The sequence below is a fragment of the Passer domesticus genome, chromosome 11, assembly GCF_036417665.1.
Source record: "Passer domesticus isolate bPasDom1 chromosome 11, bPasDom1.hap1, whole genome shotgun sequence".
NCBI classification, from domain to species: domain Eukaryota; kingdom Metazoa; phylum Chordata; class Aves; order Passeriformes; family Passeridae; genus Passer; species Passer domesticus.
The window spans coordinates 13,541,482-13,567,865 of NC_087484.1; the positions used below are offsets into that span (position 1 = coordinate 13,541,482).

At 37.3% G+C, this 26,384-nt stretch overlaps 1 long non-coding RNA gene across 1 annotated transcript in view; it reads right to left on the reverse strand.

Moving 5' to 3' along the window:
* The window catches only part of LOC135278906 (uncharacterized), a 149,854-nt gene that overhangs the window by 66,902 nt on the left and 56,568 nt on the right, over positions 1-26,384 (reverse strand). The gene's annotated exons all lie outside the window — the stretch shown is intronic.

The following is a 26,384-nucleotide window of genomic DNA, read 5'->3' on the forward strand; positions in this document are numbered from 1 at the left end:
GTTTGTTCAGTTCGCTGCATAGCCTTAAGGATATCTTCTTCTGAAGAAAGGAAAATATTAATCTCTAGATTTCTCTTTCAGTTGAAATGATTTAAAGCTATGAAACTCAGCAGATTTACAATGTCTTCACACTGTCCAGCTCCCAAATATCTATGGTTGCTTTGAGAACCAGCACAAGTGCCATAAACAAGCATCAAATCCTTCCCAAAGCTTAGAAAAAACACTGAATTCCATGGCTGCAAACCCAGCTTGAAAATTATTGAGCCCAAACCATCTTGATTCTTCTACTTTTATGAAAAATTTAGGTGATGGGTTATTAGCACACTCATGATCACGAGTCACAGACCCAGGGATTTCTGCTGCACAGATCAGTGGCTCTGTGCTGAGAATGCAGCCCCAGCTGGGCAGGTGACTCTAAGTGACATTGCCAGGGAGGTCACTCTTTGACCCAGAACTGAACCCCATCCTGTGTGAGACAATATTTTTAACATTTATGAGAGAATCTTTTTTTGTTGTGTTTGTAGATGATGGAAAGGGGCCGGTTTGTGCAGCTCATGGAGCGTAAAGAAATGGAAACAGGGAAATAAAGATTTTTTTATACTGGATATTAAACTTTACTATATATTTCAAAAGAGAGAAGAATAGGCAAAAAAAGCAATAATGTGAAATGAGACAGGATCATGTGGGTGAGAAGGGATGCCTGTCTGTCATAACAAAGCAATACCTTCCTGCACAATTCAGATCTTCAGGGAACATTTCTTGCTGAATTTAGCTTAAAAATAAGGCAATCAGAAAATACTGATATGCTGAGTCTCAAAGTGATAAAAAATGTACGCGGATACCAGCCTTGGGGATTATTGTATGTGTTCTATCAGATAACAGCTGAAAACAAGTTGTATATTGTGCTGTCTAAATGGTATTTAAAATAAAGAAGCCGAGGAGCTCTGCTATTACCATGCAGTCAGGAAGAGTGATGGGACTGCCTGTTGGTTCAAGGGCACCCATAAAGTGCTTTTTAACAGAAGGAAGCTAATGCAGTGAAACAAAAGATAATCACTTTCAGGGCTTTAGTCAGAGGAAATTTAAAACTTGATTGGAAAAGTTATAAATATTCTGTATTTTTTAAACTATTATCAGGGAAGAACGGATTTGATATTTAAGTATATAATAATTTCTAGTAATTATGAAAGAAAAAGAAGAATACCTTGCCTCTTTTTAATCTGATTTTTTTCCCAAAGAAGATCCTACATTTCTTCAACAGAAGTCTGCCTGAGAGAGGTGTAGTGGCCCAAACCCAGGTCAAAACCCAGATTTTTTTGTAAAACTTGGAATACATAGAAACGTTTGTAGTACTGTCAAAATAAGCTTAATATTTCTGTCTTGGATAAATTTCTGAAGTTATTAGTATTCTGTTTGATATCCAATGTTTGCTCAACATTCCGCATCTTTCTTGACAATAACTTTTATTGATTCCTGTGGATTATTCAAGTCTCATGTTTAGATTGTCAGAAATCTGGTGTCTAGGACTTTACAGTTTCCATGAGTTCCAAGCTTCAGACCAGTTTCTTTTCTAATTACAAGTGATTAGTTACTGCAGACATTATTCCTAGTACTAATCCTTCTTTGGAGCTAATCTGATACTGTGTCATTATTTATTTATTAGATATTGATCATAGGATTTATGAAGTACAACAACTCAACCAGAAGAATGTTTCTTTTAAAAAACATTAGCATGAAGATTACAGACAGATGAAATTCCTGGGAAACATATTTAGTTTTATTACTTTTTTCCATGTGGAATATTCCTTGATTTAATTGAGAGATCCATTATCAAATCCAAAAAAGGCAGCTATCATCAGCTGTATTTCTGAGAACACAGTGAGTAATAGCAATGTACCTTTCAAAAACTGAAGAAAGAATAGAAAAAAAACCTACTCACATCTTGAAAATGCCAAATCCATGCAAACTTGGAATGTGTCCTCATGATGAAATCACCTTCTCGTAAAAGTTAGAGTTGATTGGCCATGAAAGTGAACACTTAGTCAGGAGCCAAATGGAACCCAGAGACGACGAGAGGCAGAACAGGGCCACTGCTGCTGATTTTCAAGGCTACGCTAGAATTTCAAAGGAGGATGGCAAAAAGGGAAGAACAACTCACAAAAAAAAATATGATTAGAAGGTGGCAATTTTATATTTTCATAGTAGGCTTTCTTTAACAAGGCATGGGAAACAGTGAAAGGTTTTCGCTGCTAACAGTAGTTTGTATGCTATAAATCCCAGCTTAATCATTATTTTTACTTATACACTTAAAAATTGTATTTAGTGTAGGTGTTCTCTTACTGTTGCTACTATGTTACAGAATTCCAGACATCTTGAATGTCATTAGCATCTTAATGAATGCAAATTAGCATAGTAAAAAAATTATGATTTTAAAACTTTAAAAGATTAAACATCTTCAGAACATCAAAAATTGAATCAAAGAAATCCTTTATACAAGAGTTCCTGATTTTAGGAGAAACCTGAAGTCAAAAAAGCCTTCTAAGTTAAAATCTTAGTGTTTAAGAAATATAAATTTACATGTGTTAATACAAATATATACACTAGAAAACATCAGTATAAATCAGGAAAAATATGTTAACTCATTGGCTGTTACGACTATTTTGTGGCATGGAATTATACAAGTGAAGCACTTTTCTATTCCCATTCATAATGTGGTGATTGCCTGCCTTCAGTAGTGAGCAAAGAGCTGGATTTCCCTAATGAACTTTTGAACCCTTAAAAGTGAAATTTCTGCGACAGAACAACAGTTAACCAGCGAACAAAATGTTTGGGTATTGACCAAGCAAACAAGCTTGGTCAGCATTAAGAAATTACAAATCAAACCAGATCAGGACACTGGAAATAAATCCATTCTTTAAATCTAGAAGGAATGTAACACATTTTTTCCTTAGCATGGTCCAAGACAATATTGGTGTAAAAAATTAATCAGATCCTGAACATCATATATTCATTCAAATACATAAATGAATGCCTTATTTCATAGAAATTGTGTCAATAAGAATAAAAACAAAAATGGAAAAATAATACCAATATACAACAGAAAAAGTTAAACCCTTTAATTTATTGTTAGACATAACAGATGCCTGAAGCTCATGCTGTTGTGTTTAAGCAAAGCTGATTTGCTTGTCTGTAACTCAATATTAAGCTGCAGATTAGTTTTGCAGTTTATTGTACATAATAAGCTTCTGAATTTAACCACATCTATTTGGAAGTGATGGAGGGAATATTACTTTTTAGCACTTAGGAGTTCCAATTTCCTCCCAAGCCAATGGTGATGGATGCCAGCACTCTCCTGCCTTAGGAACACGAAACTCAGACTTTGCTGATGAACTTGTAAACTTCCCAAGATATTTGAAGGCCACCTACTGAGAATCTGTGCTTGACCTTGAGCAGATAAACCTCAGGGAGGCATCACAGTGAGCAACAGAAACTTCAGCACCTGAGAATTCTGTCCTTTACAAACTTGTGGGACCAAAATTACACACAGAGGCATGGAAAAAGGAGCATAGAAGCAGAAAATTAAATGGACATAGAAACAGCAAACATTTCAGCAAAGTTTCATGGCATTCAGGGAGTTGTGATTGTGAGCGTTTACACTAAGATGAGTGAGGGATGAATAAGTAGGGCAGTAAACAATTACAGGTTTACAGACTTATTTCCATGTGCCTCTTCTCTGATGGCATCATAGGAAAGCTCTTGAGACTAACATTGGAAACAAGGAAACACTGCAGGTACACAGAGCACAACTTTCTCTCCATTCCTGCCTCTAAGGTCAACCTCTCCATGAGCTGGGGATTCCAAGGCTGCTTTTCCCCCTCTGTCCCTGTGATCCCTGAGCCATCCCCCTTCCCCAGCCCTGTGCAAAGAGGCTGACCTCTGCTCTGCTTCAGGGAGAGCAGTGATTTAGCCAGCCTTTTCTCTAAGCTGCTGGTAGAAATCCCAGCCTAGCAGAGCTCAGAGCTTCTGTTGGAAACCAGCTCTTTGATGTGGTACAGCTCTATGGGGTGTGAGAAGAGATTTGATAAGCTTTTACATATTTTTTAAATGTGCAGTAAGAGAACTAAGAAGACACAACAAGGCACTCAGGTCTTGCACAGCCCTCCCACCACGACCACTGAGAAGCTTTGTCTCTTACAGAACCAATAATGTCAGCAGATATGCCTGAGGAGTTGCTTTCTCCCCTGCAGCCTTCATCTGCCACTGCAGTAGGCCTAATCAATAACCCTGCAAGAGGGAGAGAGGATTTAATGTGTTCAAAGGACTTTGCTCAGAACTCCTCTTTTTTTGTACCAGCATCCCAGCTGAAAGCACCAGTACATGCCTATTTTGCTCATCATAGTTTTGTAAGTTCAGTAGCCTGAGGCAGTTCTTCCCTCCTCCCTCCTGCTCAAACGGAATGAATTCAGCCACGGGGTTTTGCAGCATCTGATCAATATTTACTTAGCAAGACAATTTTAAGAAGAACAAAAATATTCTTTTTCATGCTTCGGTCTCCTTTCTTTAAACTTGCCAACATATCTGTCTTGGTCTGAAGCAAGATGTAAAGATTTTAATAAGGAAAGGGAAGCAATAGAATTGGAATTGATTCATTTTGAAATGTTCACAGTTATTCAGACTACATCTCACACCGAAGAGGATTCATATCTAAAATAAAGGTTTTCCTTACCAAGTTGTAAAACCACTCACGAAGTGTTGAAAATTTATCTCCTGGAATATATATTTAAATTCAACTGCTTTTTTACAAATTGCTTGTGGCAAAAAATGTGATGGTAAACAGTTGCAATGAGTTATTAAATTTTCTTTTTTTCATTTTTGTATTAGATCTCCCGGATGCCCGTATTTAGTCCTTCAAATACATTTCTGCTAGATAACACCAATTAAAATATTACAGCCAACCTGTGCGCCCCCAGAAAGTTTGCTGTTGATCCCAAGCTGTGTGGTCAGCGTGCTGGAGGGAAGGGATGCCATCCAGAGGGAGCTGGACAGGCTGGAGAGGTGGCCCTGGTGTGGCCCTCATGAGGCTCAAGGAGGCCAAGTGCAATGTCCTGCACCTGGGTCAGGGCAGTGCCAAGCAGAGGCTGGGCAGAGAAGGGGGTGAAGAGCAGCCCTGAGGAGAAGCACTTGGGGTGCTGGGGAGGAGAAGCTCAACATGAGCCAGCCATGAGCACTCAGAGCCCAGGGAGACAAACGTGTCCTGGGTGCAGCCAGAGCCCCTGGGCAGCAGGGCAGGGAGGGGCTCTGCCCCTCTGCTCTGCCCAGAGCCCCCTGCAGGGCTGTGCCCAGCTCTGGAATTCCCAGCATAAGAAGGACGCGGAGCAAGTCCAGAGGAGGCCACAAAGGTGATGGCGAAGCACCACTGCAGGGAGACAGGCTGAGGGAGATGGGAGAGGAGAAAACTCCAGGGAGACCTTGGAGCCCCTTGCTGGAGTACCTGAAGGGTACAACAAGAGCTGAGGGAATATTTGCAAGGGTGTGTAGTGGCTGGAAAAGGGGGAATGGCTTTAAACTGAAAGAGGGGAGCTTGAGATGAGATATTAGGGAGACAATCTTTACTGTGTGCGTGGTAAGGCATTGGAACAGGTTTTCCAGAGAAGTTTTGGATGCCCTGTCCCTGGCAGTGTAGGAGGGCAGGCTGGATGGGGAAACCAGCTCTAGTGGAAGATGTCCCCATCCATGGCAGTAGGGATGGAACTAGATCTATTTAAGGTCCCATACATTTCATGATTCTGTGAAATAATCTCTGATCACAGTGATAGTTGTTTGGAAAGACAAAATAGTCTCCTTGTCTAAAGCACTTTTTCTTGGAGTTTTAAATATTCTTCATGTCAAAAGAGAATTAATGTTGGGCAGATATTCAAATCTACGAATTTGGATTAGCAATTTCTACTAGAAAAAACTCGAGAAGATGTATGTAGGGGTGTTTAGCTACGGAGATGATTATAAATTTAAATTATGGTCTTTAGGTAAATTTCTTTAAACCTTGAAAATGTTTCTTTGCCATAATATAATTCAGCCCTGAGGCTGGAAAATACCTTTCTTTTCACAGTGTCTAATATTTTCTAAGAGGTAACTGAATCATTACTGATTCTATCCACCACTGATTTTATCAGCTACTTTTCTTGGAACAAACAAGTTTTTAAAGAATATTTCTGTAATTGAGATGCCATTTAAAAGGCTAAAGTTTCCCTTACCATGAGAAATGAAAATGCAAACCCTTATACTGCTGATAAACAAGATCTGAGGAATGCAGTCTAGAATGACAGAAATAAATGAAAAAGGAATAAGTTTGACATTGCTTCCTTCAACAACTGAGCACCTCCTGCTTTAACCTAGTTTTATTTTTATATGTGGATCCAGCCAGAAAACTGAACCAAAATACCTTGCAATTATTATTTTGTTGTGTCAATTAGCATTTTGCACCCTTTATTCTGAAACAACCACAAATCAGGGCAAACCAGAAGTCTCAACTCCAACAAGGCTTCAACATTTTTCCAGAAGAGTTTCCAGAAGGGTTCTAGAGGAGATACAAATATATCCTTCTTACATCAGTGCTGTGGATGTTCTGCATGCCCTCTGCTCACCAAGTTACACAGACAGAAAAGCAGCAATTCTGTTGCTAGCCTTAGAGTAAGAGTTTGTTTTTTAAAACAAGTTATTCCCTACTATTTAGATGTTCATAGTCTTTAGTTTTAGTTTTTAGTCTTCTTGAGCTCTATAGTTCAAACTTCTGCCCAGAAGTTAAACATAGAACAGGAAAGTGATTTGAAAATTGGCAGACTGTCCAAGAGTTAGTGATAAATCTTTCAGTGATTTGCTGAAAATTGGTTATTTTTTGATAAATTCAGTGTGGGATAGAGAATCAGCTCTGAAGCTTCACTGGAACGTCTCGTACAGCGTCAAGCATAAAACAGTTTTGTGTGATTTGGAATTTGCCTCATGATAAACACTGGGGTTGTTCTCGGTGGTAAGAGCATAAATTGTAAAGGTTCAGTCTGTAGCACTCATCCATTGGAAAAGTACAATAAAATTACTTAATACAATTGTTTAATATTCCAAAGCCTCTAGAAGATAACAACAACAACAAAGTGATAAAAGTGAGGGATAACCAGGAGTCCACTAAACCTTTCCTTAATGAATGATTGCCTCTCTTTTGCTTTACATATTTGTCCTTCTATTGCATCAGCAAATCAAAACTTAATGCCCACAGAGGCTCCCCAGTTGCTGTGTACTGTGAGGTATAAACCTCTTCAGGGTGTTCAATCTCTTCAGGGCTTATTTTCTCACAATAAAGACAAACATTAAAAGTGGAGTGGGGCACCTGAACTTCTGAAAAACTTACTTTGCGTATCTGGAATCATTCCCTGAAGACCAGCTTGTTTTAAATGCAAAAAGAGCATGTGCAGAACATCAGTGACAGTCCTCACACACACCAAGTTCATGAGGCCATGAAACACTGAGATGTTATAAGAAAAGTATTGAAAAACACAAACCCCAAAGACATGAAGCCTGCTTTTCTGTAGACACAAGGAAGAAGTGACTGTTACTGAAATCTTTTTTTATCTCCCTAGAGATATATTTCTTGAAGAAACTGGGGATGTGTTGAATCATGTCTTATGCTGTCAGAGACTTCATAGATTTTTTAGCATCTTATTTCTTTTAATAAACTGTTCTGCTACATTGCTATAACAAATCTCTTTCAGAATAAGTGGATTTTTATACAAGGTTTATTGGAACTGAAATGAAGACTTAAAGTCACAACATAACAAATAATTTTCATTTCTAGCATTATGTAATTAGAAAGGACATCTCAGTCAGTTGCCATTCATCTCTTTTCCCCTTCCTTCCCAGCCAAAACTGAGGATGCAATATAATTGGAAACATTAGTAAATAACTGCTTGAAAATAGAGTTTTTGAAAAGCTTTTAGTCAGGAATTTTGTGACACCACGACTGCAAGTAAGAGATAAAATGGGAAAGCACTACAATATAGGACATCATTATCTGATTTTCAGTCAGTGGCTAAAAAAGGTAGAAGCCTCTACACTTATTTCCTTCATATACATAAACCATGATCAGTGCTAGAAAAAATGCTAGAAAATGTATAGGCACATAAAAGTACATCTCTAAGCACTCCTGTATCTAGATACATTTACATCTGTTAAAACTGCACTGTATTCCTTTCATGCAAGAGAGAGACTGAAGTGAAGGTGTCACTTTTGGAGTATTCAGTCAGTGTAGTACATGCTCAGTCATAAATCATGTCACTACTGAAGTGGCATTTAATCGTGTTTTAAGTGTCTGTGGTTAAAATGACTCTGTTAGTATATGAAAATATAACAGTTGTCTTGCAGAAATATGACTATGACTTCTACATACCCCGTTGGTGCTGCTACTATGTATTAAGTTAGTCTATTTCTTCCCGTAGAAGAAATTTTAAAAATAATTTCTTTGCACTTGAGACTCAATTTGAAACTTCTTTTGTTCTATCCTACCTCCTTCTGCCTTCTTCATTGACCTGACACACTGAACCAGACAAAAGCACTGTTGACTCACTCTCTTTAAGAAATTATCCACTCCTCAGATTCCCAGAACAGAATGACAACAAAACAGAAGGACAAAGCAATGGAAAGCAGATTAAAGGTAAAACTGTTCCTCTCCATCTATCACTGACAAAAGCAAGGAAAGAAGGCCATACTCCCCAGCATGGGCAAAACCATGATGCTAATAAGAACATTCATGATCTGTTTTAGCAGAGCCAGATTAAATTGTAGGTTAAATTAAATGGTATTTTCCACATTATGGATTTATCAGACAACTAAAGTACAAGGTGTTAAATTTTTATAATTCACTAACTTAAAATATGGGGAATCTGATCTTTGGAGTTGAAATAGTTCTTGATGCCAAGGGTAAACTCTTGTTTAGAGTACATATTTTTACCACAAAGATGTATGTACTATATAAAACAGTCACAAGAATATTTATAACACCATCCACTATGTCCAGCAAAAACAAAATTCTTCTCTAAATTTTTATTTCTTAGAGAGCCACTATTAAACTAAGAAAGAAGAAATTAGTTTACTAACAGCAGGATTTTCTGTTAAATTCAACAACCTGGATAACACAAATTTTTCAATTATAGAAAATCCACAGACAAATCCTCCCCAATGTTAGTCACTGTTCAATAGTTAGTAATGAATGTTTTACTAACGTGAACATGCTTTGCATTATTTCCAAGCTCTAACACTAGAGTGGTATGTTGATGAGAACTTTACACAATTAATCTGAATGGTTAATACCCAAGTACGATAAAATGTGTATTGTATGATTGGGTTTAACATTGGACAGATAAATACTAAAATTTTCTTAAGTCTGCCATCTGGAAGTGGCATTCAGAGTACCTTTGCACAAGTGCTATCAGTGCAAGAGTAGTAATTCATTAGTAGGCAGGTTAAACCTCACTTTATTGCTGAATTTTATTATCAAGAGTCAGAGTAACCCTCATTCCCTAGAGATAAATTCACTCTCCTGAGATTCCCAGGAATACTTTACCTCCAAACTGCATTTTAACAAGGGAATAGAAGCCTGAGAAAGGCAAATTACCTGAGAATCAGTTCCATTATTTACACCTGAGCAGATCTCCTGATAGTTCAGTTCCCAGTCCAAAGAAAACAACTTGAAGCTAAGCCAAAGCTGCAGGTAGCTATTGCTGTTTCCCTGCACAGCACCTGCTTCCAAGCACAAGGGAATTGGTTGGCTTTGTATTTGATTACAATGAACTTGACTTTGCTTCATTATTAAAGTGTGTTTGGGGGAAAAGTAATTTCATGTGGGTTTGGTAAACACTTGTCCCCCCTTAAGGGACTGGGGAACTTTATAGTGCACAATTCTCTGTCAAACACTCTGGGAAAGATGTTTGTGTCTGCTAGACCTGCTTGGAGACTGATTGTACAAGCTGGCAGACTCAGTGGGAGACTTAGGTCTTAAATTTGCCAGGTCTTAGATTTGCCAGGCAATAAGAAAAGCTGATTTGTAAACAAGAAACAGGAAGCAGAGACAAATGTCAGAGACCTCAGAAACTCACGACATATGTACCTTCCTACAGCGACATTTTCCAGTGCATATAAATCTTTGCTAGTTTTTAGTTATATTATTGTTATTACTACTACTGAGGTTTATTTTAAAAAAGACCTAGAAAAAACACACTGTTTTCATGTTAAAGGGATGTAAAATTCTATCAGCACAAGTCTCAAATGCTTCATTTTCTAGAGCATCTCTTGATAGTTATTCTGGGTCAGCAGATGATTTTTGCCACCCTAGTGAAATGAGCCATAAACCACTGAAAGCTGTGTTTGCATAAATTCCACAGGGGCTTCTCTAAGCTGAAACTTGCCAATGGTTTGTGAGTAGAACATGCTCAACATGACAACACAGCAGCAAGTAGAATAAATCCTGTGCTTGACCTGTAAAAGATGAGGTCAAATTCCAGATATACTGATATCTTTCAGTTCTGACAGGTGAAACATTTAATCTGGACCTTAAATACAGTGTTTTATGTACATCTGATTAATAGACTATGGTCTTTTTTCTTCACAATACTCTGTTGTTAATTTTAATTTTGGTGTATTATGAGTGGGTGTACATGCTGACTTTGTATGATCTTTTAAAGTGGCCTCATATTTATATTTTCTTTCAGCAGGAAGAAATCTGATCTTTCTGGTTATTTTCTGATATTAAAAGATCTTTGATATTTTCCTGAATTAGGCATACAAGGAAAATTAGTAATGACAGAATTCTTTCTGGTTAGATGTCACATGCTGAAAATTATTCCCAGTATTAGAAACAGTTAATAGTTTAGAAGCAAGGTGACAACTCAAATTACTATTTCAGCAAACAAGTATGAACTCTTGTAGAATTATCTGACTGAAAGATAAGTAAATAATTAGATTCAGTTCTGAGAGGAAGACTTCTCCCCCACAGAACTTATCTGTACTGTTATCTCCCATCATAATAGCTTAGCAAAAGAACTGTTTGCACGAGTGATAATCTAAGTGCAGACATTGCCTCAGACCAACTTAGCTGGAGATGGAAGTGTTTCTAAACAAAATATAATAGCAATAATCTCATATTCTGGCTTTCACTGTGTTCTGGCCAATTTCTTCCCCTTCTGGATTTGCTATTGGTTGGAAAGTTATCACACTAGCATCTGGGGAAGGTGTACGGCTGCCAGGGTCATTGTTCAAGAGTTCCTTTATTAGGATATGTTTACAATCTGACAGCATTTAGTGCAAAATGAAAGTTTTACTTATGGAATCCTGGTGAAAAACAGGGTTAAAATGCCCTTCTAGAGCTGATGTAATTCATCCCTTTGTGCCAGGGCAGGATCAGCAGGGGTGTTTACACTGGGACAGAAATCTCTGCAGCCCAGCTGCTGCTGCTTGCCCTTGGAACCTGCAGGCAGTAACTCGGGGCTGCCCTACAAGGGAACACAGTCCCAGCCAGCACCTACCCCTTCCTCAGGGAAAATCCAGCCAGCAGCTCAGACTGCACTTCTCAGGATATGCTCATTCATCACCTCACTCACACACCGCGTACTTTATGAATTCCAGCTCAGACCTGCTACTAAGGACCTTCAGCAGGGAGGATTTAACAAGCTCCAAATGCAGCCTAGGCTGGTGTTCTCTCCAGACAGTTTTTTCTAACACATTTCTTGCCATAAGGCAGAATTGTTCCCCTTGGCCTGCCCATCACAGGCATAAAGAAGAGCTGTTTCTGAAGCCTTTGTATGAGCCCTTACTCAGCCCTTCCTTTCCTAAGCTGTGGTTCTCTAAACCTCTTCTGTGCTCTCCTCTGGACCTCCCTAACAATAACAGCCAGCCGAAAATGCTGCACCTCGTGTGAGCTCTTCCAGCTCATCCATCACAAGCTGATGGATTTTTGCTCTCCCCATTGCAGTTATTGTTCACTCCTGTTTATAACCCATTATTTGGCTGATTCTGCAGAGCTTTGAGCACACAGCTGGCTCCTTGCCTGAGGCCAATCTTCCCCCAGTTTAGACTTCTAATCCTATTCTCTTCATCCAAGTGCAAAATACAGTTCAGTTGTGTGGGTTTTGTGGTTTTGTTTTATTTTTTTTACTAAAGTGTCATCCCTAAGCCACCCCAGAACAATTCTGTTGTCTTAGACTTTGCTGTAAATATTTTCTTTGAGGGTTTTCCTACTCATCAGAAAGCAGCTTCAATCTTACCCAAATGCAGTCATCTTTCAATGCTGTAATATATGTACAATTGCTTAATTAGGAAGAGTCATGCTTTGCTCACATGAAGGCTAAAAGTAATAAGGAAAAAATATTAAGAAATAGGTGGTAAATACTGCTATTCAGCCTCACTCTTACAGCCTCATCAAGCTTTCCTTCACAAGCCTAAGAAATCTAGAAAGAATTATAGAGCAATTTATTTTTGACTCCCCTTCACTCTTCCTAACTTTCACTAAAGTCCTTACCTTTCAAAAATAATGGGAGTAATTAATGAGCAAGTTACAAATATATCTGTGCTGATTTTCTGAGAAGAAACTTGGTGTTTTGCAAGGAAAAATGTTATTTCACACACAGATGAAAACAAAGAAAGAAATGGGAATTCTAGACAAGGTGTTCCTTCACAACACGCGCAATATTTCTTGCTTTTGCTGATTAGGACAGCCATGCCTCCTACCATTATCTGTGACCAATTTCAAAGAGATTGTGAGCAAACCATTAAGCTCAACCCATGTTAAAAGCTGTTTAATACATTTTTTGGTGATAGATGAAGTATCCTTGTGCCCCCCAGTTACAGAAGACATCCGAACTCCTGTTCCACCACCTGGTGAAAGGGCTCAGACACAGCTGTCACAGAACTGGTTTCATTTGGGGGAAAAACACAAACCCAAAATCAAAGAAGCACACAAAAAGAAAAAAAAAAATCAGCTTGATAAGTTTGGAGCCACTGTGAAACCACAGGTAAAATCAGCATTTTGGAGAGAGCAGGGAAAACAGTGCTTATTTGAAAGCAGCTCTTGAGGTTCATGTTATTTGAACCCAGGACTCACACTCTTCATATATCAATCTTAACACAAGGACCATTGGTTTTCTAAATAACAATTTTCCTCACCGAAACAAAAGTTCCTTTATGAAGGAATGATCTGGAGAAAATTCTGGACTTCAGTAACATTGTGGAAATTCTGCCATGGACAGACAGTTCCTACCATGGACCAGCCTATACATGAGATGTTTCTGCTCCCTTTCTCTGGTTGGGGGTTTTAGTGGACTCAAGGGAATCTTAAAGAGTGATAAAGCAGTTGGGAAAAAGAGTGAATGAGGGGATCTATGGGTAGTTTAGTCTTAGTTTTATTGAACATGCTGAAAATCCAATTTTCTGTTAGCAAACTTTCTTTTAAAATCTAAAAGCAATGAAAAGAGGGACTTCTGAAAGGTTCTATCATTAGGGAAGAAAAATTGAGAGTCATGAATTAACTCTAAATGCTGCAGCTTTAACTATGGAAGAGCATTTACTGTGCACAGGACTGGCAGTTTCATACACATTCAATACTCCACTGCAGAAAAGACTCTGTAATTACAACCTAAATTGTAGCTCTCAGCATCAGGAAATGCATAAGGTTTCACAAAAGACCTTGGTCTATCTTTATACCTTCTCTGGAGCTTTCAAAAACACCAGTAGGATTTGCAACTCAAGAAGAAATTCAAAAAAGGTCTCTCCAAGGGAAAAAAAATGCAGCCAATAAGAAAACTACAACAAACTGCATATCTCTTTTTCTGAAGCTCTTTAAGCTGCTCATAAAGTCAATCCTGCATCTACCAAACAGAATGTAACAGTAATGTTAAAATCATGATATGTTTCTAATATCTCTGTGGAGGTGTTCAATAAAATATGGTAACATTATACAAAAAAAAAAGTTTGAGTGGGTGTGACACAGGGATATTTTAAATTCTTTTCTGGCCCTTATTCCAATCCTTGTGATTTCCTTGTGATTTGCCTTGTGAAAAAGTGTATATATTCAGGGTCATAGGGAAAGGAATGATTTATAGTCCAGATTCCTAATTTTCCAGTTCATTACCAAGTGCTCATTTAATTTAGTACCTTATTTTCCTCTGGCCAATGCATTAGCCTTAGTGTTTCCAATTTTATGTAAGTATACCATAATACCCACTGAACATTAGAAATAACTATGTGCAATCTTTCTGAAAATCAACTCATTCCAAATAACCCACAGTTTCCTGGTATACAAAAAGAGAATAGAGGAAAACCACACTCAGTATCCATTAATCTACTGGAAAAGCATATATCTTTCTATCCAGATAATTGAAATTGCTAATTTCAGGCTTTAAAGAATACTACATAATTTCAAAAACAATTGGAGTACATTAATATCAATTTTTCTATTTTGGATTTCTGTTTTAAATAGAAAGAATCATTTGTACACTAACTGCTGGCTTTCTGGATACATCAGCTCACTGGTAATGTCATTATATCACATTAAACCATATGAACATATATTTTAAATAGAAGGACCTGGCAAAAGAAATTTAAATTCCAGCTAGGAAAATTTGACCTTTTTTAATTACTTCGGTGGAGAGAGAGCTCTTTGATGATAAAAATATGTCTGATAATGTCAGATAAAGGATTATTATGAACCTTGTGCTTCAAGCAATTTATCTGCTTCAATATCAACTGCCAAAAAATGTCACCTCTGTCCTAAAGAGCCACATTCTGGACTTTCATGACATAGTGAGATATGTGCACAGATGAAGAATGAACTCTATATGCCAGAATCCTATTTACAGACAGATTTGCCCCCAAATCCACCATAAATTAATATTACTAGTCCTAAAATATTAATGATCTATAGGACTAGCTTCCTAAAAATTACTCAAGAAAAAGCTTTCAAAATAACACATAAAAAGAAAAATATGTGCCAGATATTTGAATTACCATATTCTCCAATCAGAAAAAGGTAATGACCTTGAATATTGTAAGAGATGGTTTAAAAAAAAAACAAAGACAACATGACACCAATATAGATGCAGCTGAGCAAAAATACAATGGAAATATTGCTATAATAACAGGAAAATAGCAGATAAACTATCTCTTAATACCCAGTGATAAGTCTGTTGAAGCTAATGGGAAATTAACTAATATTATAGTTTAAGGGGAAAAGGGCACTGTAACTTCAAGAGAAAAAAGCCCACAGAGCAAGTCAGATCTCTTGGAATCCTGTCCATAAGTTAAAATCACATCCTGATGTTAATTTTCCATCTCAGTGCATGCTGTAGTCAACAACCTTAGCAAAATTTAGAGAATTATGCCCTTTCAGTGGCCAAGGAATTGCTAAATCCAACTCCTGAATCTTGCAATTTTTTATAATGACTCATCATGGATCCAGGACTGCAATACAAGTTCCAAACCACACTTTTCCTGCAGAAATACTATACAGAAACTGGATCCTCTTTCATTTATCCTGTGGAAGTTCCTGCAAGTTGCCTTTCAAATCTGAGCTGTGGCTAATATGCAGCAGTCAGAGGGGAAATTCATGTGATGTAATAGTTCAAAAATGCACCAAATTTTATGCCACAACCACCATTTGGGTTCCATCCACAACCCAGTTAAAACTGTAGGTCAAAACCCACCCATCTAATATTTTCTCACTGCAGATATTAATGAACTAATGGAAATATCCTGCACAAGCTGCAGAAGCAGTGATGGCATTGATGGCAGTGATGCATTTTCTTTAGGAAATGCATCACCGAGATAAAATCCTGAGGGAAAACAGACCTGGATAACCCTGCAGCAATGAGGAAACTTCACACTTACCTACACACGACACGGTACACACAGCTGGGCTGCACTGGGGCCAGTGGAGCCCAGCCCAGAGCACTCTGTAGGCTGGAGCACAGGGCAGGGCTCCTGTCTCCTCTGTTCCCACAGCTGCATATCTGAGCTAAATATTACGGAGGAAATAGTGCTCCTCATCTGGAGCACTTCCTGCATCCTCTCACTCATTGCACCTCAAAGTCAAACCCAGTAAAAAGTTGGCTAGTTCATGTCAACTGCCACCAGTTTCTTTTCTATTGTTCAGTAATGAACAATATTTTTTTTTTCCTGATGTGACAGTGAATGGCTCTCTGATGTTTTCTTGTTTTCATCATAAATCTCTGGCCCTCTTTTCTCATCACTAGATATCAGCTTCTGCTTCCAACTACTCCATCAGCACATCCATGGGAATTGATGGTTCAAGCAACATTCAGCATCTTCCCTTTCAGACTCTTTCTGTATGCACTACAGACTCTCTGCAACAGGGGAGATGTACGACTTCACACAAAGTGTGTATTTCACTTTTGGGTTTTTTTAATGGTAGGAAACAATCTTTTAAAAACAGAAGCATTTTTTTGAAATGAATATGTAAATATGAACTACCAACTGGTTTACTCAGGAAACTCCTGAGCTAAAATCATATGATGGCAGAAAGGACGCGTGTTTTTAAAATCTAGTTGAATCACAGGGTAACTTAGGTTTGAAGGAATACAAAAGGTTATTTAGTCCAACTGCTGTTCAAAACAGATGAGGTTTGTCACAGCTTTGTCCTGACAGGTTTTAAATACCTCCAAGTTACAGGTCTTCTTCTTTTGACATCCATCTCCACAGTCTGCACAAGGCTCTTTTGCTCAAGAGCCCTTCACAAAGACAGACACCTTCAGTAACTCCAGTCCTGCCTGATACAGACCTCCTGATGCAGCTGAACACCACAATAGGTCTTACAACGCGCAGAATAAAAATCTTATACATATAAGAAGAAAAAAGGTTTTGAGAGGCTCCCCTAATACAATTTGCATGAATTACAAAATTAACCCCACAGACTCTCGACCTCATTCACACTATGCTACACTTCCATTTTCTCTTAATCTACACTGCTGAACAGAAAGCAGAAACAATCCTTTAATCAATAAAACCATGAACTTTGCCTTCACTGTGAGCAGCCATAGGAAGAATTGAGATCTTTTTTTCAATAAGTCAATGTGACTCCACTTGGACAGAATTCTTGTATCATCACAAGCGAATACATAATACTGGTGGCTTTAAAAAAAAGCCACCCATATTAGTCCTGTATTCATATTTCCCCCATATAATAAAAACATAAAGAAAAAAAATTGGTCTAACATGTCAGTAAGAAATACTTTCAATTCATCTTTCAGATCTGAAGATGATAACTTTTCTGACATAATACTAAAGTGTAAGCCTACAATAGCATTTTGGACACTACAGATATAGTTTCTAAGAAGAGAATCAAAACTGCTCAGCATGTCACATTTTAATACTTTTGGGGTACATTAATCTGACTGATAGCACTGTGAAATAGCTTTTTTTTTTCTTAGCAGGAATAGACCATTTGTATGTATTTATGATTGGCTCCATTCCAAAGCTGCTAAGGTTTTATGTTCCCTCAGTTACTGCCATAGTTATGGTTTATAGGTCTGTTTGGTGAAACTTAGGGAAATATTCTTTCCATATAGTGACAGTAGCTGTAATGCCAAGAAACATAGAAATTGCTGCTTCCATTCATCATCATAAAACTGATATGCCCTGAACCACTTGACATCATACAGGTTGTGACTGGTGCTTCTTCAGTGCTACCAAATCGCTTAAAAATGCACTTGCAGGTCACTGACCCAAGGTGTTTACACCCCAAATACATGAAAAAATGCAATTAGAGGATTATATGGGAGGGTAGGAACAGGTACATGCTTGGATAATAAAGATGAAACAATCAGTGGATGAAGAGAAAGAAAAATAAAGACCACTTAAAAACTGTTCAAAGAAAATGGGAAGATGATGCAAAGCACAACACTTCAGTGCAGATATAGGAAAAAAACAGAGGCATACAGATACAATCAATAAAGCACTGGAAGCAGAGACTACGTGATGAAAGAATAATGTAATCAAGGAAATATTCAAAGGAACAAGTGATCAACCTGAAAGAAGAGATACAGAAAAGCATTCTGTTTAGCAATCTGTGAAATGGGATTTGATAAAGCACATATAAGAAGATTGAAGCAGTTCATGGAAATGCAGTAATAAAATGAAAAGTTTCTTTTAGTATTGGTTTTTTGTTTAGTAGACAGAAAGAAGTGTATTTTTGAGCTGTTTTGTGGACAAAGTGAATCCACATGCTGATGATAGTGTGCAGAAGAGTGTGCAAGTTTCTTCACATTTTAGTGAATTAAAAATGGAGCTAACCTCCATTGCTAAATGTCTGAAAAGGAGAAAATGTGTAGATAAATCACAACTCTCACCAGTAGTATGAACCAGATGAGGACTCAAATTCCATTTCGCAGAGAAAAAACCAAGATAATATTTTACAGGTAATATAAAGAAAAGGATGGGAATCGAGCAAGATTGGACATGCTTTTAAAATAAAGGAATTTCAAGTTGTGGATTTCAGTGCTTATAATAGAAAATTTCCTAGTAACCTTGGTAGACATTGCTTACTGCTAGAATTAATACACTTTGTGAGAATTGTAAATGCAAACCTCAAACTAGTTCAAGTGTGCTATACAGTGGATATTTCCTCTAACTTCCATCATTGTAGATCATCATTCTGTGCTTACAGACAATAAAAAAATTAAGTGGCTTTTGTGGGAAAGTACTGAAAGAAAACATTTAGCTGAACTCATAAACATCCACTGAGGTACTCAGCTATGTGATGGTTTCAAGTTAAACAAAACTTGCAGCAGATCTTGAATTAGATTTGTTCATCATATGATGGTTATTAAAGCTGTTATAGCCAATACTGCATGTTTGCAAGCAGAGATAAAAAGATCCAAGTGTAATATTATTATCAACATAAAGGAAAACTCCAACCATTATGCACCCTCTTTTTCTTGGAAAGGATAAAATGGATCATGGATATGGAGGTCTCATACCATTAAACCACTATTCTCAAATATGTTCTATCCTACAAAATCCAATTTCTATAGTCCTTTGTATGTTCTTATTCATAGTTCATATATTCTACAATCCAGTCTGAATGATTATTTATCAAATAAATTTACACTTGCACCATTAGTATATAACATTATCATTATAATCTCAATGTTGTCAACCATTAATCTTACAGATAACATAAGTTTGTTTATTTTCAAAAAATCTGATTTTGCTAACACCGCTAAACAGGTTATATGTTCAAATGCTATTTCCTGAAATGACACATTTGTGAAGCCAAAACTAGCATGCCAAAAAATTAATTATTCTTCTTCTGATAAACTGAGAAAAAAGCAAACTAAGAAGTGAAGAAGTGTAGCACTGCATTCCTCTAGGCCTATGTAAATAAGTTCATATTTTATCAACCTTTCCCTGTGACTGAAGAGAAAATAAATGAATGCAAATTTCACAAAAAGTAAGGAGCTATTACTTTCTTAGAGGGTCTCGTCAACGTGAAGTTTTACATGCCTGTTATATTTCTTGATTAGTTCCATCTAGAGAAATTATCATTATGTTTACTCCTAATCAAAATTGACAAAATAAAATATTACTATTGAAAGTATATTGTCTTGTTCCTTGCCAAGTAACTGGACCATACTGTTTGGAATCAGTGAAATACAGATGATCCCAACTTTGACTCTTGGCTTGAAGGAAGAAAATTCTGATTTTCCTGAGGAGCTGAGGAAGGAGAGCAGGGAAGTAAAAGAAAACATTGCTTTGTTCCTTCTCCTGTCAGAATTTGGATCCCATGTGCTCCTGTACAGGCCAGGGCCAATTGCTCTCCCTCCCACCCAAGCAATGGAAGTGGAAGTGGAATTATGGCTCACTGGGGACTCAAAGGAGTAACCCAGGCTGCTGGAGATGCTGCTGGTGTGGGGAGAATGACCCAGTTCTCAGTGCTCTGCCTGCAGCCACAATGAAATCTGGAAGCACCTCCCCTCTGCTTACCAGATCCACTTTGTTGTTTATGAGGATAATTGTCACATAGAAGGGAAATTAATTTCCACTGCATTACTGCATTTATTATTGTGCTAGCATGCATTAAAAATTTGCAATAAAAACTGTAAGGAGGTAAATGAAATATTGATACAGCATGCAATATATACCATTAAGCTTGGGTTCCTTTTTTAAAATATTATTTTCTGCAAATGCAGTCAGTTATATTTCTCAGTTCATCAGAAACACTGCTCTCTGAAATGTAAATGACACTGCAGGGACTGAGGAGTATTTTGCTGACAACTCTTTTTCTATAATATATCTTGGACATAATGTTTAAAAACCACTAAAATATGGAATACTGTGTAGAACACCACTCAGTTTACATGGCATTGTACATTACACAGAGGTGCTAGATTTTAAAAGGCTAACAAAATATAAACAGGTGTAACATAGCTAGAGCTTAAATAGAATTGTTTTATGTAAGGAATAGAATTTACAATTTGCAAAGCAAGAAACAATAGCATTTGTAACATACACTGATGAACACTCCCCATTCTCTAGGTTGTCTGGATTAATTCTCTTTTTGTCAGGCAATATGAAAAAAAATATGACAAAATCTCAAATAAATAAATAACCTGTATCATAGAGGCCCTTTGGACAGGCAATACCCACTGGGAGGCTGTGCTATAGGGTTTTAATTACTACCTTTATTCTCTGCTCCTTTGAAGTGTGGTGGTGGTCTTTGAGGTGCTTGGACCAAGAGCAGAGAAAGAAATCATGACAGAAGTGTGCAGCAGAGATCATAAAAAGTGTTTGACTTGAGATTAGCTCATTTTATGTGCTAAGAAAAACAGAACTTCTTCCTGGATTTTAGAGTATCTTTAAAAACTTTGATTAATTTGGCACTGAGGGTTTTGGAAAGTGGATATTCTCTCTTTTGCTATACTTTTCTCCCATTAAAATAGTTCTTTATAGAATGATGATTATGTTCAGTTCTGTCTTTCTCCTCTATGTCTTCTTTTAGCAGAACATCTGAGGCAATTATTGTCTAAAGGCATAATAATCTAAAAGGACTTTTTCTATTTCAGACATCTCAACTGGTTTTATTTTGTTTAGTTATTATGCCTTCCATTCCTAGAGAATGGGAGCGACGATAAAATTGGCAACTCTGATACCAAATTCGTACAAAGCTTTCTTTTCTCTCTTGCTTCTGCTATAACTGAATGTGGTTTTGATGAGAAAGGTATTTCCACAAATAATGCCTATCAGAAAGCTGGCTGTGTGTAATAGAATTGCTTGAATTACTATTGCAGGACTTAAATTTTATACAGCCGAGGATCATTTTAATTTCAGCCTTTCAGCCATTTGGGTTTTTTTCCTAAGCAACAACAATAACCTCCCTATAGAGATTGTACAACAGGACAGCAAAAGCTCTATTTTTGCAGAATCTGTAAATATATAGCTTGGTCTCCTGCCAGCAAGTGAAGCAAACGACAGTGCTGGAGCTTACTCGAGTTGTTTGATAGACACTTTGGGCTGCAGTGGGTTTTCAAGCAGGATACAAATGTTTACTTTAGTTTTCTGTAATCTCCCCTCTGCCTTCTTGACTCCATTTCCTTCTTGGTTCTGTGTCATTCTGTTCTCCCCAACATCTGTCAATTACACATAAGTATTTTTTTTCCCCCCCTGTAAGGTTTCTATTGCTATTTCTGTACTGGGGAGAGTGAGAAGAAACAAAGAACCCAAAGGAACCAAGGAAAGGTTCTTCTAGAGGATTAGTTTGTACTTCATGGGATGTTGGACAAGATATGCCTTACATAGGAGAGTGCTACCCTTGATGATAGCACAAATACTCCAGGACTCTCAATATTTCCAGTAGCACTAAGAACAGCATCCCAGCTGAGATTTAGAGAGTAATTCTAAGTTTACATATTTCCAACTTTTTTAGGTAAGGATCTGTAGCTGAGGAAGTCTATTTCCCCATACAAATTTTGCAGCTTTGAATAGCCCAAGATCCCCTCTTGTAAAATTCCTCCAGCACGCACACACACTCACCCTACTTGGTGCCTATTTCTTTGCAGTTTGGTTTTCTTCTATAAGACACATCAGAAACATGTCTGACTGGAAATAACAAAGTACTTGCTCTTTCATCTGTATTCCCTCTGTCACTTTTCATTACAGAATTCCTTCATTTAAGGATAAAAGGGAACTGCTTGAAACAGCTGAGGTTAGTTTATGGCATTGCTCTGTTGCTTTTGTCTGTTGCCTGTCTCATCCTAGGGACTGAACCCATTCATCCTCTCTAACTCTACAGGCAAGTTTGAGGTTTCTGCTTTCAGAACAACCCTGGCACATCACAAATCCACAGAACTTCTGCACAGATACATGAGAAGTGAAAGTCAATAAACTGCTCAACAGCAGCTGCAATTTACTGAGAATCCTTTGCCCTGTAGGCAATCCCTTGTGGAAGGGTGCACTACATGTGATTTTCTGATAAACAAAAATCGACATCAATGTCTTGGTACTGCAACTGAAATATTTCCCTTTCACTAGAGATGACACTCTGTGATTCTGCTTATTCTCTTGTTTCTTTTGCCAATTGTAAATGGGACAGCAGTAGTAATATGGAAAAGCAAAGGTAATGTGAAAAGTTCCCATTACTTAAATCCTAATAGTTAGCAAGCTGGAAATAGGGTTTTCTTATTAAAAACAAAACAAACAACAAAAAAAAAAAAAAAAAACAAAAAAAAAAAAAAAAAAAACAAAAAAACCAAACAAAAACCCCCCAAACAAACAAACAAAAACCACCAAAAAAAACCCCAAAAAACCAAAACAAAACCAAAAAAACCAACCAACCAACAAAAAACAGCCAAAAACAAACAAACAAAAACCCACCAATAAAAAACCCCAGTTTACTGAAAACATATTCATTTTCCAAAAATGGTTTATCCTTTTTTTGTTCCAGTGAAGGTCCTGTTTTGTTCCTTTCAACAGAATATTTTTAAAATGTGTTATATGACCGTTTGCAATGCTTTCAATGTGATTCTATAAATAAAATAGAATTTAATTTTCTATTGCTTTATCTAAACTTAGTTTTAGCTGTTATTATTGATGTAGGTCATTAAAAATGCATATAATGAATATATTAATACTGACAATATTTTATATTTTTATTGCAACAGGCAGTGAAAGACACATTGGTCCTTTTCACTGAAGTTCTAATGAATAAAGAATACTACTTCAATATAGAAAGATTAAGAAATATGTAGAATGGCATCCCATATTAAATCCGTATTTTACTATTTAATCACACAGCATAAGCTAAGCTGGTTATGGTTGTTCTTGTGTTGTATTATACAGGTATTACCAGGGTAGCTAAAAAGATTCAGAAAAATCACAGTATTGCTAATTTGGACATAACCATTAACTACTATGGCTTTATTACTATGGTTAAAAATCCAGACAAGAGCTGGGATTTATCATATTTATTAGGAGGAAAGAGTAATTTCCCTGCTTTTTTGTTAACACAGTGGTGCTCAGTCAAACAGCACTTGCTTTTGAAGTAAAATACATCAAATCACTCTCTATATTGAGGGAGATAATATCTAGAAGTTAGTAAAAGACAGACAAAAAGAGTGTAACTCAGCAGAGAGAGAGGACATAGATCAGACCAAGGAGAAAATAAAAGTGGAAGGAAAACTAAAGAAAAGAAGAAAAAGAGACCAAGGGAGAAAACACCAAAATAAAAATAATATTTTGAGGCCTGTTTCCACAGAAGCAGAAATATGATTTTATGCTTAAAAGATTAGACTTATCATCAGTCTAAAAACTCTGAAATCATAACTTGAAATGTGACTGGGTAGAAACCTGGTCTGCATATTACCTCTACCTTCCACCTGCCACAGTCCAAAAAGATTTTTAAAGAGGGCAAGAAGCAGCTCAGTGTGTGTGTGACAGATAAAGCCTTTTTGTCTTGCAAAGCACAGAAAAGCAGCAGCTGCTTTTACAAACACATCATTTGTGAGAGATAGAGTTGAACTGCATAATCAGCATATGGAGATCACTGGAATGCTAATTAAACCCCAACCAGCAAACAGGCATTCCTGACTCTGCTGCAGAAATTGATCCACCTGTTGATGGGAAGCATTCTTCCTGAAATATATTTCATGTCTGATGGTGGAAATATGTCAGAAATTGTATCAGCTCTTCTCCTGAACTATAATCTTACCCTTGCCCAATGTGCTCAAACAAATCACACCCCACTGGCTTAGAGGCCCCATAATTACAGAGGTGTGGGGTAATCCATTCAGTCTGAAGATGCAGCAACTGGAACCTGTCTTGTTGAATTTTAAAAGGTAAAAGAAGGCTTCAAGCTTTATGCAAGCCATTTGAACAAGTGAAATCAACACTGGAGGCAGCTGTGGAGGCTTTCTTATATGATTTTTTTTTTTTAATATAACTGCATATTACAAATCAAAGTATTTTTGCACATACGTTCCTCCAGTCACTATGTCTGCAAAGAGGGCCATCATTTCTCATGGCTATCACTAGAAATCTTGGGCAAGGCCAAATTTATCCAGCAGCCTTTTAATGATTGTTTCAGGGACATGTCAGGTCTCCATCTTCACAGTATTATATTTAAAAATAAGGATGCATATTGGGAGAGTTATAAGAAAATAGCAGGTAGAATAAATATTTATCCATTTGGTTTTTTTGCAAAATAACTCAGATAACCTATTTATAAGAAAGGAAAAAAAAAAAGGAAAACAAACTAGGAGGAAAAGAGAGAAAAGGCTGGAGGTGATCCAATAACTGAAATATTTTCAGAACTTCCAGAATGTTTAATAAGAGCATGTTGCAATTTACATCGAGATGTGGAAAATTCAATACGGTTTGCACCTCCCAGAATTCTGGAGCTGCCAGCTCTGAAGGAATGGGGCACATAAATAATGTATTTCCTGTTATTCTTGGTCTGCAGCTGATCTCCTACTGAGCACTGAGAAAGAGTTTTAGAGCCCTAGGAGACAGCTGGTGCTGTCTAGCATGTTTGACTGATTTTGTGAGCAGAGAATGAAAGGCATAAAAAGCAAAATAAGAATCTAAGACTCAAGATGTATTTTCTCCTGAAAGAAAACTGAGAAGGTTACAAAGCTCTGCAAGAAGGCACAATTAAGAGTAATCTGTTCTATTGAATTATATTATTTGAAAATGAAAAGTCTCAAATAGATTGGATAGAAATCCAAAAGTGGATTGGAAATCCAAACATGGATTGTCTCTGCAAGCAAACTGGATCATGTAGTTAGTAACCCATAATATTTTGCATTTCAACCTAAGTGCCAGGAAGCTAATGATTGTCAAAGCTTTGCATCACTTGAGACTGTGGACCCCAAATGTGACACCATGCAGGATTCAGGTGCAGTTTTATGAGTCTGGATTTCAACTGCTCTCCAACCCAGCCTGCAGGAATAAGGGTTTCCAGTACTGGAAAGATTTTCTGGAGAGGGCACTAAACTCATGGGTGGTTCTGCTTTTTAAAAAGAGCTCTTCATACTGCAACTGGTAGGCCCCATTCCTGTTCTCCAACAAGCATTCCTCCAGCTGCTTTCTCATCCCTCTGCAATCCATTTATTCTCTTTGTAGAGTTCTCTCTTTAAGCAAATGAAACTCCCTAAGCCTGAAGTACCCAGTAGAAGGGCTTGCATCTGATGGTTCCTATTTACAAAGACAGGCCACCAACATGCAGTCATGGCGGTGTCCAAACACAAACTATTGGGCTGAAAATGTGCCTTTTCTCACAGGCTTCCTTAATTTGACCTGTAAGAAGGCTAGAGATTAATGATGAATTTTGACTCATCCAGAAAATCTAAAAATCAGAATTCCCACAGATGAACTTCCTGTACATACTTTTAGAAATGAAATTCCTTTCTCAAAACAATTCTCTTTCTGACCAACTCATGACCCTACCAAGACACCAAGAAACATGAGGGTTGAAACCAGTGCATTTTACAGGAACTCAGTAAAACAGTACAGAAATTAAATCACTGCATCCCCTCGACTAACAGGTTTCAAACATGAAGCCATTGTAATTATGCCACCAACAACAGAAGTTCCAGCAAACTCACACGACCTCTGTGTAACAGCTGATTTGGCAGAAACCCCTCAAAACGTCCCAGCTTGAAAAGTATTTTCCTGAACTAGAGAAAATGAGACAGAAACTGCTGCTTCTATTCAGCCCTGAATAGAGCTAAAATGTATAAATCATGGTTCATGAAAGAAATATGGGGAGGAGAATTTCTCTGCACCACAGATGATGAATCCTGGGCAGGTAGCCTTCAAAAGATGCACATATTGCTATCACAGTG